Source organism: Frieseomelitta varia, unplaced genomic scaffold (genome assembly GCF_011392965.1).
Source record: "Frieseomelitta varia isolate USP_RPSP 00005682 unplaced genomic scaffold, Fvar_1.2 scaffold_436, whole genome shotgun sequence".
In the NCBI taxonomy this organism is placed as follows: domain Eukaryota; kingdom Metazoa; phylum Arthropoda; class Insecta; order Hymenoptera; family Apidae; genus Frieseomelitta; species Frieseomelitta varia.
This window is the reverse complement of record NW_025110186.1, coordinates 50,480-67,954: the sequence shown is the minus strand read 5'-3', so window position 1 is coordinate 67,954 and position 17,475 is coordinate 50,480. Positions and strand designations below refer to the sequence as shown.

Below are 17,475 nucleotides of genomic sequence, written 5' to 3'. Positions count from 1 at the left end.
AAACTAATTAATAGTAAGCTTACATGTATTGCAACAATTACATTAGGAAAAGAGTCTAATGTAGACTTAATTAAATTGAAATTTGTAACTAACACGCAGAATTATTAAACTCTAATTTTCCATTACACGAAATCAAACACTCCAATATAGATTTAAATTAAATTAAAAGTTCTAACTAACATGTAGAATTATTAAACTCTAATTTTCCATCACACGAAATTAAAAACTCTAATTGTATATGAAATTAAAAGTTTCGTTTTCTAATATATAGAATTTTTATTTCCAATTTCTTATTTGTCACTGAGATCAAAGATTTGATGTTTTTAACATATAGAATTAAAAATTATAATTTTCCAAAGCATTGAAATCTACCGACATATCAAATGTTTGATTCTAATTTTATATTATATACGACTCCAGTTTTCCAAATTCTAATCTATCATTAAGATTGAGAATTCTAAATAGAATTCAATTTTCTAAAATCTTAATATTCTTATATAATTTAAATTTCTAATTCTCTAACAGATTAATTAAAAACTCTAGTTTTCTGATAGACACATAGCAAACATATTTAAAATTATACTTTTCTAATAGAATGATAGCATTTCACGTGAAAGGAAGAAAGGAAAACTTTCCTGAGAAAATGAGTAATACAAATTAAATTTTTATTCTCTCGATTTGTCTACGATTGTCTAAATTTTCACAGAAAGGTTTACCTACGTTGCACTATCAACCATGACTTGTGTAATTATCAAGCGTGAATAGTGTCCATCTTGTGGTGAGTCAGTGGTCACTAGTAGCCTAAGTTCCTCGAAAACTGTTCCTTCTAACTGCCTAACTACGGTGGACATTCCTGCAAATTGCCCGAGTATTTCCGTGTACAATGTCCAGCTCGCATTAGCGAGAAATAATTTATCACCATAGGGATTTCCCTTTGACAATATATCCTAGGATATATTCTATCATAATTGACTGAAATCTAATGATTAGTGGAACAGCTTCTGCCAAGGATCCAACATATAGCAGTTGTCCCAAAAATTTTAACTTTTCTCAATAACAAAAAAAAGTCAGTAACCGAAGCATGTTTGTTATTTAAACTGAGTAAGTCTCAAAATTAAGTGAGGAAAATTGTTCAAAAAAGTTACAAATGACAATTATGAATGGTCGATAATTTTTTTCGTATTTTTATAATATTATAATATTGTAATATTAATTTCATTTTTATGATATTATAAAAATAGAATATTAGAATATTTCAGATGTAATATTTAATATAGTATTACAATATTAATTTTATTTTTATGATATTATAAAAAAAAAATTAGAATATTTTAGATATAATATTTAATATAATATTATATTAATTTATATTAATTCAATTTTTATAATATTATAAAAATAGAATATTAAAAAATTTTAGATATAATATATTTATATATATTATAATATTAATTCTATTTTTATGATATTATAAAAATAGAATATTTTAGATATAACATTTAATATAATATTATATTAATTTATAACATTGTAATATTAATTTTATTTTTATGATATTATAAAAATAGAATATTAGAATATTTTAATATAATATTATATTAACTTATAACAGTGTAATATTAATTCTATTTTTATGATATTATAAAAAATAATCTGAACAGACTGGTAAAATATTCACCATACGATTTACAGTAGAAAACTTAAAGATACCAGCAACTATAGGAACACTGCAATATCATCTAAAAAAAAAAAATAGAAGATCCGTAAACCAAAAAGAACAACGCGAAGCGAATATTTCCGTATAACAAATGAACATAACGTCCACCTAGAAAACGATAGCTACAGATAAAAAATAACAAGCAAGGAAAATAAAAATGGACCGAGCGTTCTACCACGCAATCATTTTTTTAAACAACCGTGTGAAATTTAAAGATTTCAATGATCATAAAAAAAAACAAAAAGAAAACTAAAAATATTTCCTGAAACAGAAAGAGATTTAAAAACCAGAAGAAAAAAGAAAGAGAGAAAATACCAAAATAATCGCGAGAAATATAAAAAATAAAATCTACCTGGAAAGTTACTCCTACGAATAAAAAATAACAAGCGAGAAAATTGAACTCGTCAGAATTGCAGGAAATAACTGAAAATATAATACCAAGGGCAGATTGGAGGAAAATAGATCCTCGACGTTTCTGGGGTTCTATGATGCATGTATTAAGAAATCCAAAGGTGACGAAAATTTCGAACGTGGATTGCAAATGCAAAAATATGTCGCGATATTACATGCGACCTACAAACTGTGCATGCACACACGAGGAGAAAATAAAACTGCGGAAATTCTGCGGGAATATTCCCTCGCTGTCAGTTGTAAAAATCGTTTGTTGATTCGTTCGCAGGCGCCGAGATAACGCGTCTTTATCGCGGTATCACGTGACCATCAAGAAGATGCAGTCGCGTTCTCGCATCTACGTTTCACGCCTGGATCCTCCTTCGCTTCCTCGACGAGGAAAATCGCTCTTGTTAGTTAGAATTTCAAACTAAGAAACGAGATCGAAAGCTCGCTGCGGACGATACTATGCAATTGAAAATTTTATGCGAGGAGCTAACGTCACCGGGCATATGAGTTCGCCGCATATTTATCTCGTCGGGTGTATATCGTCAATAAAGAGAAAAATAGTGGAAAATTTCTGGCAAATGGAAAATTCGCGAAATTAACAGAAAATTAAAAAAAGAGCTTTTTTGCGTTACTTTTTCTTTCTTCACCGTTTTCTGGTATTTACGTTAAATTTTTATACCAATTTGCACGTGATATATAGTTATATTTTACAATATCAAAAATCTTCAAACACTTTTTATTTTTAATATCCAGCATTTATAGTGGATATAATATATATTTTATATTAATATATATTTGATATTAATATATCATATATATAATATAATAATATAATTTATATTAATATATATATTTATATTTATCAAATATATCATATATAATATATATAATATAATTTATATTAATATATATATTTATATTTATCAAATATATCATATATAATATATATAATATAATTTATATTAATATATATATTTATATTTATATATTTTACAATATATATAGTTATATATTACAATATATATTTTACAACATATATATAGTTATATATTACAATATATATTTTACAACATATATATAGTTATATTTTACAATATCAAAAATCTTGGAACACTTTTTATTTTTAATATCCAGCATTTATAGTGGATAATAAAGTTTTTAAATTTCATGTGAGTTTTATAATACGTTTAATTATATTTGCTATATTTATTTATTATACAACACTTGGTCAGTGTAATTGCAGACTGTAATAATATAGAAGCAGATTACTCAATTACGAAATTTTCAATTTAATTTAATTTTATTGTCAATCTTCGTGAAATGTAAAATATAAAGTGAACTGAAATATCCAACATTTTAATAAACCAGCATAAATTATCTACAATCATCTAAAAATCCAATGATAAGTACTTATTTAAGGTTAATATAATACTTATAATAACATAAGTACTAATCTAACAATAACTAATATAACTAATATAATAATATAACTACTTCATATATATATTATATTGCTTATAATAATATAATACCTTGCAGATTCTTTATTATACAATAAAGTAGTATTTCATTTTTCCATGTTTGTAATAAACATAGTTGTTCCAATTGTTCTAAGATTTTTGAGCGAGAATGAATATTTCTTTTATTATAAATGTTACCCTCTTAACAATAAAATTCTAACTAAAGCACATGTATATTTTATAGAAAAGTATCAAATATATATGTATATATATATATGTAATCAATTATTCAGTAAAATATCTGTATCCATATGTAACATTATACATTTAAAATATTTCTATGTTACATTTTACATAAAAAAAATATCTGTATCCATTACAAACTGTATCCTGCAACAACTAAATCGTTGAAATCGTTTTCTGTTGGTAAACAAATAAGAAACATCGATTTTGAGAGACCTTTTAGAGTAGAATTAATGTCAATGTGTAAACAATTTATACGAATTATTCTATAATTGTTAGTTCACAATCGTATTATTAGTAAACCTGAATTTTTTCCACATTTTCTATCAATTATCAATTTTTGTCCATTATCGATGAAATGCACAAAAGTGTAAGGTATAAAGAGTAGAGAAAAGCGCGTTTCTACCTCGAAAAACTAGATGAAGGACCCAATGAAGAAGTGAATTTCGTGTCGCATCCTTCAACGAGCAGACTGACCCTGATCTCTTTTCATATTCTCGCGTATTCGCCGAGCAAGGGAATCCATTCTCACACATGATCGCGTGCACAGAAAATAAGATATTCCCCTCTACGGTACAGCGTGTTTCCGGTGCGAACGATAACGCGTTTACAGCAACGCTAACGTTGCTTTTGCAGATAGAAAAGTTGCTACGCCCCTCGTGTTTTTTTTTTTCTCCACGTCCGCGATTCACCATCGCTCGTTTTTAATTTCACCCGGGAAGAGACGCTGAAGAACAAACTTTCAAAGCGTTTCTCTCGAGGCAGACGACGATTCTTTTCAAGCCTCCTCGTCCGAGCTTATATCTCCTCAGGTTTTCCTCTTAGACAATTCGTTTAACATGTTGAAAGAGAACGCATTTCAAACGAACGGAACGGGGGGAACGCTTTCCTCTAGAAATCACAAGCTCTTGCTTTTTTCCATGAAATTTCCATGAGATTTCTTTTCGAACGATCGCACAGTTCTACCATTTGCTTTTGATGGTATTTTGGACCAAAACTATTTTACGAATGAGTTATTTAATTTTGAAGTGTCTATGTAAAATAAAATCAAATATCATGAATCTTGACAATCTGAAATTAATTACTATGTCTAAAACCATTCTACAACTATTAACTCTTAATTGGTATCCATTGAATCAACCAGAACTATTTTATGATTATTTCATTTAACTAAATTTTGGTACCAATCACTATCTTTTCTTTTTCTCTCTTTTGCAGAGAACGTGAAATACAAAATAAGAATAAAATATAAATTAAAATTAAATTAGAATTAATTATCCTAAATTTTAGTAATTTAAAATAAATTAGTACGCGTAAAAAAAAACATCCTGCAATGAGCTTTTGATGAATTAACTCTTAACTGGTATCATTGGACCAACAAGAACTATTTCATTTAACTAGATTTTGGTACCAATCACTATCTTTTTTTTTCTCTCACTTTTACAAAGAATGTAAAATGCAAAGTAAGAATAAAATTAAAATTAAATTAGAATTAAATATCTTAAATTTTAGTAATTTAAAATAATTTAGTACGCGTAAAAACATCCTGCAATTAGCTTTTGATGAATTAACTCTTAACTGGTATTGGACCAATGAGAACTATTTCATTTAACTAGATTTTGGTATCAATTACTATCTTTTCTCTTCCTCTCTTTTACAGAGAATGTGAAATACAAAATAAGAATAAAATATAAATTAAAATTAAATTAGAATTAATTATCCTAAATTTTAGTAATTTAAAAGAAATTAGTACGCGTAAAAACATCCTGCAATTAGCTTTTGATGAATTAACTCTTAACTGGTATTAGACCAACGAGAACTATTTCATTTAACTAGATTTTAGTACCAATCACTATCTATTTTTTTCCTCTCTTTTACAGAGAATGTGAAATACAAAATAAGAATAAAATATAAATTAAAATTAAATTAGAATTAATTATCCTAAATTTTAGTAATTTAAAATAAATTAGTATGCGTAAAAACATCCTGCAATTAGCTTTTGATGAATTAACTCTTAACAGGTATCATTGGACCAACGAGAACTATTTTATGATTATTTCATTTAACTAAATTTTGGTACCAATCACTTTTCTTTTCTATTTTACAGAGAATGTAAAATAAAAATATCTTAAATATCCTAAATTTTATTAATTTAAAATAAATTAGTACGCATAAAAACATCCTGCAATTAGTTTCTGAATTAATTAATATCATTCGGACCAACGAGAACAATTGTACCAGTTAAATTACTTTGAAATTTAAATCAAGTTTAAATAACTTATTTCCAACTTTATACTAAATTAAATTTTAACTAACTATTTGGAATTTCACTTTACGTTCGAACTGTTTAATTTTAATTTTAAATTATTCAATTTTCATCGAATTGAATTTGTCTGGCCAGTCTCTGCCACGAAGTACAAAGTGAAGAAAATATCGCGAATCGTAATAATATTACAAAATGAATCACAGTCAGGCTAATAATAGAAAAATGGTATAAAATGAAAGTAATGATAGCCTCGGAAATAATAGATGACGCAAAATCACACGGGTCACTTAAAATAGACTGAGCAAAGCCAAAGGAGAAAATTATGAAAGTGAAAAGACTTTGTGAAAAATATTTCTTTAATCTCGACTGGATTTGAAGCCGAAACGTTATTCGGAGCGAAAGAGCCCTGTAATTATCTCGAGTATATTTCTGTCCATGGAATATAGGAATCTAATTTGGAAACGAATTCGCGAGAATCTCATCTTTCCTGTTTTTCGCATCGAATAGTTTTACGCTGATTACGTCATCTGCCACATTATAAATAAAGAAGAAGTATTTGCTCTCCCGGCTGCATTTTCATAATACTTCGTTAATATTCATAGTACATTCTCAATTAACAGTATGGTAACAGCAATTTGTACTCGGTTCATCGCGTACTTTCACTATGAAATTTATATAATCAAGTCGCTTTCCTCGGTTTCAAATACGTTTTCATAATCATCTTTTCACGCGTGTCACGAGAATTGAAAATTAAGAGTCGTATTAAGTCTGTGAATCTTTTTACGAGAAATCTCAAGTAGTTTAATTAAAGAACTTTTAAATTTAAAACTGTGTAAAAATATGTATAATATTCAAAGTGTGGTTCGTACATATATATGAAGTGATAATTATTGTCCATGTTTGTACAAATTTATATTTTTATCAACATAATTAACAAAAGTGAAATTGAAATGGTTTTGTTTCGTCTGTAAATACCATAACGTACGTTTTATTCGGGATATCTTTTATGTCATATTGATTTTACAAATTTTTGCACATTTCTAACAAAGTCACGTCTCATAAAATACGGATTGTTTTAACAACGTGTAAAACGGATGTTGGGTTCAAAAATAATATTATTTAACATTATTTTCAAGGTGTTATTTTTTCAAATATGATATATAGATTAGAATCCTATTACATCTACAGATAAACGTATATATTTTCTTACTTTTTGAAGATAATAATCAATTCATGATTTCATCATTATTAACAAAGATCAAGCCGAAAATATTAATAATTAATAATTTATTAATTTTCGTATTGTAACTGAATTTTCCAATTTGATTGTATTTTATATAACCAAACCCATTTATTTCCTATATAATATCCTCTTTTAGTTAATATATAATTAATTATCCATTTGCAATAAAAACAAAAAATTAGAATAGAAATTACTTCCCAATAATGATTTCCCAATCTTAACCGTTAATATATAATATATATATATATATAATATATATATAATTATATATTATGCATGTATTATACATATATACTTAACCACAGTATGTACATATTATACCAAAACTACAAATAATACTTAATTTAATATAATTTAATAAATATTTAATTTAATTATATATATATATATAATTATTATATATATATATATAATTTAAAAAAGAGAGAGAGAGAGAGAGAGAGAGAGAGAGAGAATTACAGATGCACCTGTGTCGTCCTTGAACAAACAACGGAAAGAAAGAAAGAAAGAAAAAAAAAAAATGGAAATGAAACGTACCCTAAATTTTCATCCAGCCTACGGCCACGGCGCCGGCCACGTTCCCATGAAGAGTGAAAGCCAGATCGTTTCCACGGTTTCCAACGAGAGGCAATTAGAAACGTAACGGGGAGCACCGGGTGGTAACGTGAAAATTTCTTGCCGAAATTCACCGGTCAGGTAAAACGACGAGGCGGACGCGTCTCGTTGCACCAAATGCAGAAACCGGTTTGCTCTTCTCACTCGGTGATGCGGCAAGGTCCTCCACCTTTTGCACCGTGTGTCCCTCAATGCCCCGCACCGTTCATTTTCTTTTCGCGTCGCCGTCAAGGGGACGCGTTCGATATCTCGCGGAACGATATTGTTTCTTCTTCGACCGCATCATGCGACGCTACTTTATTTCCCACGAACGATAACATCACCCTTTTCGCACACGGCCAAACGATCCTCCCTCCCCCTCCTTATAACCTCGATCGCCTATTTATTTCAACACTTCGCTGGGAGTTTTACTTATCAAAATAAACAGTTCGTTTATTTATCAGAACTATATCACTCTGGAGGTTTTATCAATGACTATACAATTTTGTTATTACTGTAATAATCGGACTCGTTTTTTTTTACAACTGCTTAGAAGACATATTCTTATTGAAATTAATATTAACTTCTGTTTGAATGGAGAGGTAGATTTATTTTAATTATCGTTTAAATGGAACGTCTAGATACGGATATTTTCGTTTATTTAATTATGCCGATATTTTTGGGCAGATATACATGACGCCCGTCGCGAAAGTGTTGAAGAGTCCTTTACGTGTATGTCGTACGGGAAACTGCGACAACGTTAGGTAGCACGATTGACGTCCCACGCCAATCCATCGATCGTAATTAGCCTAATGGTTATTCCGATCCTCTGCAACCTTTTCATCATTCAACTTTAATTCGATTCAGCCCTAATGCGATTTCGTGTCGTTTACTGAACGATGAAACAGAAATCTCCTTACTGTATCGACATATATCGAACCACAAAAATTTCTGATTCGTGGATCTTTTCATTTTTAGGTTAGACGAAACGAGACGAGTTTATTAAAATTTTACTCTCGACGTATATCGAGTCGCAAAATTTTTGACAATGAGTCTCGAATAACACAAGCTTCGGTAATGAATTTTTACTCAAATGGCGAAATTTCGAGATCTCGAACTTTCTTCTCAATTTAGGTTAGTTGAGTAATTTATACTCGGACGTATAATTGAAAAACTATGGATTTTAGACAAATCGCAAACAATCTTATCGAATGACAAAATCAGATTAAACTCTTTTTCTTTTCTTTTCAGGTTAAATGAGATATAAATATAAATATAAATCACGCGTGAACCTTCTCGAGAACGAAATTTGAATTAGTAACGTTTTTAGTGACAAATATGCGAAAATTGAAACAATCGTCGACTCACCGAGTCTCAACAACGTGCAGGTTACGCCAGTTCTGGTTGCTCGTGTTTTTTTTCTAAAAACGATCGTGTCATCGATCGAAGTTCGGTCGAATTACCAATTTAAATTCTATAAACGCTTTGTTACTTGCATCACCCTCGGTAAAATCTTCCTATCGAATCTGTCCGCGAATAGTTCGAACATATCCAACAAACGCGATCTTCCGAGACTTGGACGCCACGCACTGTACCATGGGTAACGCGATTTCAAATTCAAACGACGTCCGATCGATGGATTCGCGAGTTTCGTTGTAACCGGTTGATTTTAACCTGCAGGAGTTGGCCACCGACGAGGCAACGCGATTGACGAGTCAGTGTCACGCTGATGGATCACAGATTCTTCTCGAACGAGCGTATTTCCACGGAGAAACCACCGAGTGCCGCGAACAATCGTGGACTGAGTGCCTCTTTAGACAAGCGACTCGAAGTGGCCAACCGCGTGACCAGACACGAGGACGTAAACAAAGCGTGAAAGACGATTGGCCGAGACGGTGCCTGGCCGTACAGGTATGCTGGATCATACGGCAAGGACTCACCTGCGTTCTATTTTGCACTAAAGTATCAGAAACCTAACCTGTCGCGGATTATCTCTTTAAAAAATAACTTTGTATCATTAACGTGAAGAAAAAAAGAAAAAGAAAAAAAAAAAAACAAAATTGCTTCTTCGATTCTACCTAACCCCAACGATCGCGAGTCTTTTTCAAGTTACCAACTCGTAAACGCACCTTTGATATTTAGCGACGATATCACTCAGTTCGAATGTCGAAGGTCACTCACTAATCGACAACAGTTTTTGCCCTAGATCGCGACGCGAATGGAGCTTCCTTCACTTTCACTTTACTGTTTACATGCTCGACGTCCAGTTGCGAGTCGCGCGCCACGTGCCACGGAGAAAATTCGCGAAAGCAGCCAGAGACTGGAGGCGATCGAGTAGGTGTTCATTAAAGAACCTTGCAGAACAGCCAGGTAAGTCGGAGGCGCACACTAACGTCGGAATCTCGTGTTACGTGCCACAATAGCGAAGAGCACGTGAAAGGCCCCCCGGATGTCACGAAATTCACGAGGTGCTCGTGCACCTTTCTATAGTGGGAGCGTTGCTCCCTTCTTGCAAGGAGCGGTGGGGGTAACCGGTTCTCTTCTTCACACATCCTCGAGTTGCTGCTAAACGGGCCTAACCATTGGTCGAGGCCAGACGAGGCCCAGGGACGTATCTAATGTTGGTCTCCGGTCACGATGGATGAAGAAGTTGAAATATTGAACGGAGATTATTGTTACAGAATGTGTATAGAATTGTAGAATATTTAATTATACACATTCTAGATAATTGAAAAGATGTTGTTAGTGAAATTTTAATTTCAATGATAAATTCGTTAATTTGATGAATTGATTTTATATTGATAATTAATTTCAATGATAAAAATTACTTTTTATAAGTTTACGAATTACCATCATTTATAAATAATTCGCTACAAAAGAGTGTGGTGAAAAGAGATTAATATTGTAGATGATTAGGGTCATGTTGAGTAATTTATTTAATTGTAGATAGTGTGGAGTTATAGATAATTGGAGAAATAATATAATATTAGCAAATTTAATAATATATATTATAATAATATATATAATATATATATTACGAATTATCATCACCAATAAATAATTATGAAAGAGTTTAAATAAACGAAGTTGAATATGTATAGAGTTTATAAATTATAATATACCAATCAAATTGTTATAAGATCGGTATATAATTATAAAATTATGAGAACAAAGTTTAGAACTTTATTGTTATAAAAATTTTTTCTTTAATAAATTTTTATTCTAATTTATCTTTATTAATATTGTTTATTTATTAATACCCATTATTCGTTTAACTTTTGTTGTTATTTATGGATTTTTCTTATTTTTCTAATATTAAATTTCTAGATTATTAGCTTTTTTTTTATTTTATATTTAGAATCATTGCGAACGTTGAAAATTTAAAAATAGGAAGAAATAATACTGTAGAAATTTATTACTTTTTAAAACCGTAGTTCTCAGAGACTGAAAATTTATAAGCTCATTTTTCATTAAGAATAAATTATATGTTTTTATGTTCTTTCAATATATCTAACACATTATTTGAAGAAATGAAAATAGAGAGAGAAAGCAAACTTTCTTGGTTAACAAATATATAGTAAAATGTTTTTCAATTATATCACTAAAAAAAGTATTAAAATATTCTTTCGAAAATTTCGTGGAACAATATCAATTACAGAAATCCATATAAGCAATTAGTTACACTGTTAAATTTCAAATATTTAAAAAAAAAACAGAAGTTTTGGACATTTTATGAATTTTAATTAATTTGCTAGTTAAAATTTAATTATTGTCTACAATATTGACGTTAAAAAAAATACAAATAAATCTAAAAAACATAGCTGAAGCATGAAAATTTATATACAATTATTATATATAAAGTGAAATGTGTTTTAATTATAATTATAATAACAAGAAGAATACATTTTATACACTTTATAATACTTTATAATACATTATATACTTTATATAATACTTTATATAGACTAATGCACTTATGACAATTGTGAAAATCCTCGTTTTTCTTTGAATATTTCAAATTTTCACACGTATCTAGACTGACTTTGCGACTGACTGCAAACGATTGTATGTTCTTTTTATAGAAACCCGATGGAAATGGTTTTTTTTTTACTATTCTGAAATGAGATTAACTGCGCTTTCGAAGAATTTGGCACCGTCTGAACGAAATTTAGCTTTCATCTCTGCGATAGTGAATGGATTCATTAATATGCTCGAAATAATTACACGAGACAATGAGACGAGCAAGAGCGAAATTCACGAAACGAAATAATAGCATGACGTGTTTCTACAGTTTCGAATTGGCTGCATATCCTATCGGCCGGAAGCCGCTGATCGCGAAATTGTTTCTCAAGGACACGGCCTTCTGTGAAACTATAACAGAACTGAATTTTCGTAGCCACGCTGTTGACCGATAACAACGTGTAGAATTATTAGAGGCTGAACAATTATTACCGCCCTATTATGTCCTGTTATGGTCTTTGTGATCCTGTTATATCAAACAGAGTTCGACAACTTGTTTCATTCTATTGTTACAATTTCAACGTCTAGGCTTATAAGTGAATAGACAATTTGAAAGTTTCGAAATTTTTCTAACATTTTCTAGCAATTTTGTATTACGTTAACATTTTGCAGACTGTAACAAATAATTATTCGACTTGTAGCATTCTGTGAATATTTTATGTACTTTTATTTATTACGTGTATTTTGTGTATTATTATATTCTTTAATTTCTCACAAATGCGAAAGAATCAATAATCTAGTTATCAGTTGAATTTAAATTACGAATTAGTTTCATAGTTGGATCAATTATTCTAACTGCAAAGGATTAAATATCGAACATCATATCAAATATCGAAAAAAAAAAAAAAAAAACAAAAGACGCTTAATATTTTATCATTCGAGGATAATTTGTGACAAAAATATAATAATAAATCCATTTCCCTTGATTTTCTGACACTTACAATTAGACAAAATATAAAACAGATACAAAAATGCAAACATTATGACAACGATCGTCTTGGAAATATTCAAAAGTACATGTTCAATTCCAAGAAAACATTCTGTGATATGAAATTGAATTCTCCTGTGGTCTTCGTCAGTAATCGTTGATCTAAACTCTCCAAGAACAATCGATACGACTCTTAAACTCTATCGTTACATACTAACAGAGCAAATAAGTTAATCAAACGTTTGCCATTCCCATTAAAATATTCGCAGCCACCTACTAATTAGAAGTTGTAAAGCTCGACTAATTGGAATAATTGCGGAAGTTAATCGAAACTTCAGGAACGGTCGATGAAGAGTATAACTTCCTGCATAGCTCTCTGAAACTATGACGCGAAAGACATCTGAACTTTTCAACTAACGTTGTCAGCTACGACGTTTTATCTCTCTATTTGATGTTTCACGTTAGCAAGTAAAAATTCGATCACTTAGGAATGCGATCTAAACAGTAATTAACATGCACATGAACGTAAAAATGTTGTGAGAACCAATTATGTATGTCGACCAAACGAAGAAAGATCTATCAAAAGCTGAATAAAATATTATTGTAAATAATTTAAATATTGTATAATAAAATGGTAAAATGGTAAATAAAATGAATAATGCTAAATGGTAAAAGTAATCTGTATGTATAACTTGGTAAAAGGTAAACTACTTTCGTATAACATGTAAATGGTAAAAATAATCTGTATATATAACTCTAAAAATGGTAAAATAGTAAATAAAATGAATAATGCTAAATGGTAAAAATAATCTGTATGTATGACTTTTAAGATAAAATATTTTGTTTGTTGGAACAGTTCTTAGAACTTAGAATTTTAATTGAAGTAACTTTTTATTGAAAAAGAGTATTTCAATTTGTATATTTTTTATTTAATAAGAGTCTTGAATTTGATATACTTCAAATATTATAATAATGGATTCAAATTTCTTAATGTTTTATATTATTAACAAATTATTGATATGGTTAAAACTATAATATATTTATGAATAAATAAAAGGAGATTCGTTGTGTTAATATATGTATATTCCAAGTGAATCCAAATTAATTCATGTCAGTATGATGTAGATACATATCTATTAATATAACTATTCTAGTAAGTTTATTTTAATATTTAGCTTTTGATAGCGGATACTGGATTCATTCTTATTATCAATAATGTGTTCATGAATAGTAATTAATATAATTATCATCTTCGAAAAATATAATATATATTCTGAACTATATTTTAATTATTATATTCTGTATTTGGAAAAACTTTGAAAGCAATACATATTTTGCTGTGGATCCAACATCTGTTGTCTGAAGGTAGATCATCTTCCATCAATTTATTTTTATAGTTAAGGAACATCTCTAATACTTCAAATCATAAAATTTTTTTTATTAAATCTTGTAATTTGACTATTATTATTTTATTACTAAAATAAAATCTTATCTCTTATTTAAAATGTTGTTTAGCAAGTTGTTGGTTTAGTATTTGAAATACTTATTCTTCAAATTTTGCTCAGCTCTGTAAAATCGTAAAAGTTTTTAAAGAATAACCTTTTACATTCTTTTACGATTATTTTCTAGAAATAAAAATTCAAAATAAATGGGAAAGAAACGTAACTTTTCTTCTCCAATATACATTTCGTAGCATTTATCGACTATTCATATCTCTTCTCATCTTTCACGCCCCGCGCTTTGTATTTGGAAATTTATGGGAAAATCCTCGCCGAGAAATACCATTCTGCTGAAATAAATCTTCAAAGGGTGGAAACCTTATTTCAACTTTCCCTCGTGATTTAATATAAATGGTAATTAGGATGCAGGTAGAAGTAAAAGTGTAGTATAATAAATGATAATTCAACTATCAATTAAAGGAAAGAAACGGAAAACATAAAATTAATAAAATTTGTTTGACAAATTTTCTGAGAAGTAAAAAAGAAAGAAATAAAATCCTGTTTTTATCACTGCACCACTTTTTGCTATTTATCGATAATATAATATTGTCCAATATGAAAAAAATTTCTTTTTATAGTGAATAGTTATTTCTGACACTAGATTACTATTACTAAATTATTGATGTTTATACAATTTTACGCTCTTATGAATATCATTTGAATGCATAGAAATTTGCTTTGCCTATTAAAGATTATTTAATTTTATATTTTACTATGTTATGTCAATTTATATATATATTTCATTAATTTTAATTACAAAGAATTATATTATATATCTATATAATTATAATTAAGTTATAATAAATATTATATATATAATTATAATTATATATATCTATATAATTATAATTATATTATAATAAATATTATATATAAATATATTATATAATTATATTACAATTATAATTATATATATATATATATATATATATATATATATATATATTTATATTATATATATTTATATCGACAATTCTTTTAAATTATAAATTATAATATTAAATTTTTCTCCATCGCTCTCACGTTCCCTCGTCACAAAAATTATTTTAAAAATTAACGTTTGTCTATTCACTGTTCACAAAAAAAAAAAAAAAAAAAAAAATTTTGTCAGACAGCGTAATCGTATACCATACTTGGCACGCGATTATTTCACAAAGAGAGATCCCCGGTGAAATATATCATCCGGTTGGAATAAATTTATCAGATACGGAGTTTCGATTCCGCCCCTTTCAATATCAAGGCGCGATCCATCAATTTCGATCTGATTCGGTAAAAAAAAAAATATTGGACCAATGCCAAAAGAGTGACACTTACCTAACACTGCTCTGTGACCCTTCACCCGCCTGCCGATGTTCGGTGAGACGAGGCTGAGTCTGTCACCTCTGGCACCTAACAAAGGACTTGGACTTCGTCTCGGTGGTGGTTGATCGGCGAAAAGTCCGTAGCTGCTGCCAGCGTTGACGTTGTTGCTTGCACTGACAGTTCCCACTCCTCCGACAATGCTCCATTCTGCCACACTGTCGATCGAGCTACTCCTTGGAAGACAGGAGCTCGTCGTGCTGCAGTCTCGTCTGTTAATCAGTTTTAATCTTGGAGTCAGCTGCTCGATTTCGACTAACTAGATCGCGAGTTTTCGGATGCACGTGAGTGAAAATATGCACAGAATAATATTCTGTAGGGAACAAGGAAGAAAAAGATTGGAGCAACAATCTTTTATTTTTGTCCTACGTGCGAAAAAAATGTAGAATAATATTTTTTACTTGCAGGATGCTTCGTCTCCTGCGAATCTCGAGTTTGAAAACTCTGGCACGTGTCAATTTTCTCGAAGATTAAACTTTAAATGAAAAAATTGTGAATATATGAAGGTCGAAAGTTTTTATTTAGCTTTCATAACTTCTTTAGCTAAAGAAGGATTCATAAGGATTTAAAAATGCACGAAGATTAAAATACGCTCGTAATACGAATTATGATTTCAGCTTGGAAGATTCGAATTCGAATTTTGCACTTAAGTTCTGTAAATCGTTTAATAAATACAAATTATTAGCGTGTCACGTACGTGTCGATAAAATTATACACGAGAAAATAAATCGAAAAGAGAGAATGAAATTTTTTTTCATTCGAGAAAATCGAGATTGAAAATTTGTCAAATTTACTTAAATCTCGTTGAATCGAATGGAGGTGATTTTAAAAAGTAAAATTTTTTCACAAGGCGCTTCGTTTTTTTGGGGAATTAAATTTGAAAATTTATCTAGCACACGTGTGCCAAGTGAATTCTCAATCAAACATATCGAAAGTTCATTTCCGTAGCTTTAAATGAAAACATTTTTCTCTGAAGTATCCTCTTATTTTCCTAACCAATTTAGAATTAATGAGAAATACATCGATACGTTTCCAAACTCGATTTTCTCGTCAACGAAGTTTTAAATGAAGAAAATCTTACTCTCTCGCTTCGACTTATATTTTCATATTAGTAGAATTAGTTTCTGATCGATCCTACACCCTTTGCGTAACATTTTAATACTTCACATCAAACGCAGATATAACGAGTTAAGGTTAACTAATATTTACCCAAGAAGATTGAAGAAAAACCAATACTGTAGAATTTATGAAAGTTGAATTCGATCTACGTATTTCTTTTTTCAACTGAAGATATTCCATATCCTTGTTCACATCATAAAAATCATATTTCAACGAGACGATAAATCCTCGGTGCGAAAATATTCGAAAATCATATTTTGATAAGAAGAATGTTTGATGATTTCTATTAAAAGTCGAACAAGGTCTTTCCCTCTTGTTCTCTCGATTCAAATTACAGAACGACATCTTAATGAAGGAATAAATTCTGTTGCGACGATTTGTATTAACCTTTAGCCACGCACGTCGAGAATTTTTTGTCCCAAATTGCAAAATTTTCTCAGTTCTATGTGTACTTGTAATATAATTGTTACTACAACTTAATATACTTAATAATTATGTATATTTTATATATAATTTATAATATAAATGTAATTTGTAATATAATATTAATATAACTTAATATACTTAATATAATATTATACAATACTTAATATTAAGTATAATATTATAGTATGCTTAATATCAAGTA

General features: G+C 29.3%; 1 protein-coding gene across 2 annotated transcripts in view; it reads right to left on the bottom strand.

The window, feature by feature from the left end:
• The window catches only part of LOC122532121 (ankyrin repeat and fibronectin type-III domain-containing protein 1), a 97,960-nt gene extending 88,595 nt beyond the window's left edge, over positions 1–9,365 (bottom strand). The window contains exon 1 of one of the 2 annotated variants that reach the window (XM_043660630.1): positions 9,291–9,365. The gene's annotated coding sequence lies outside the window, so the exon portion shown is untranslated. Of the gene's footprint in view, positions 1–7,865; positions 8,476–9,290 lie in introns of those variants that run through there. The other variant, XM_043660629.1, reaches the window with a different exon arrangement.
• Between the last annotated feature and the right edge of the window lie 8,110 nt (positions 9,366–17,475).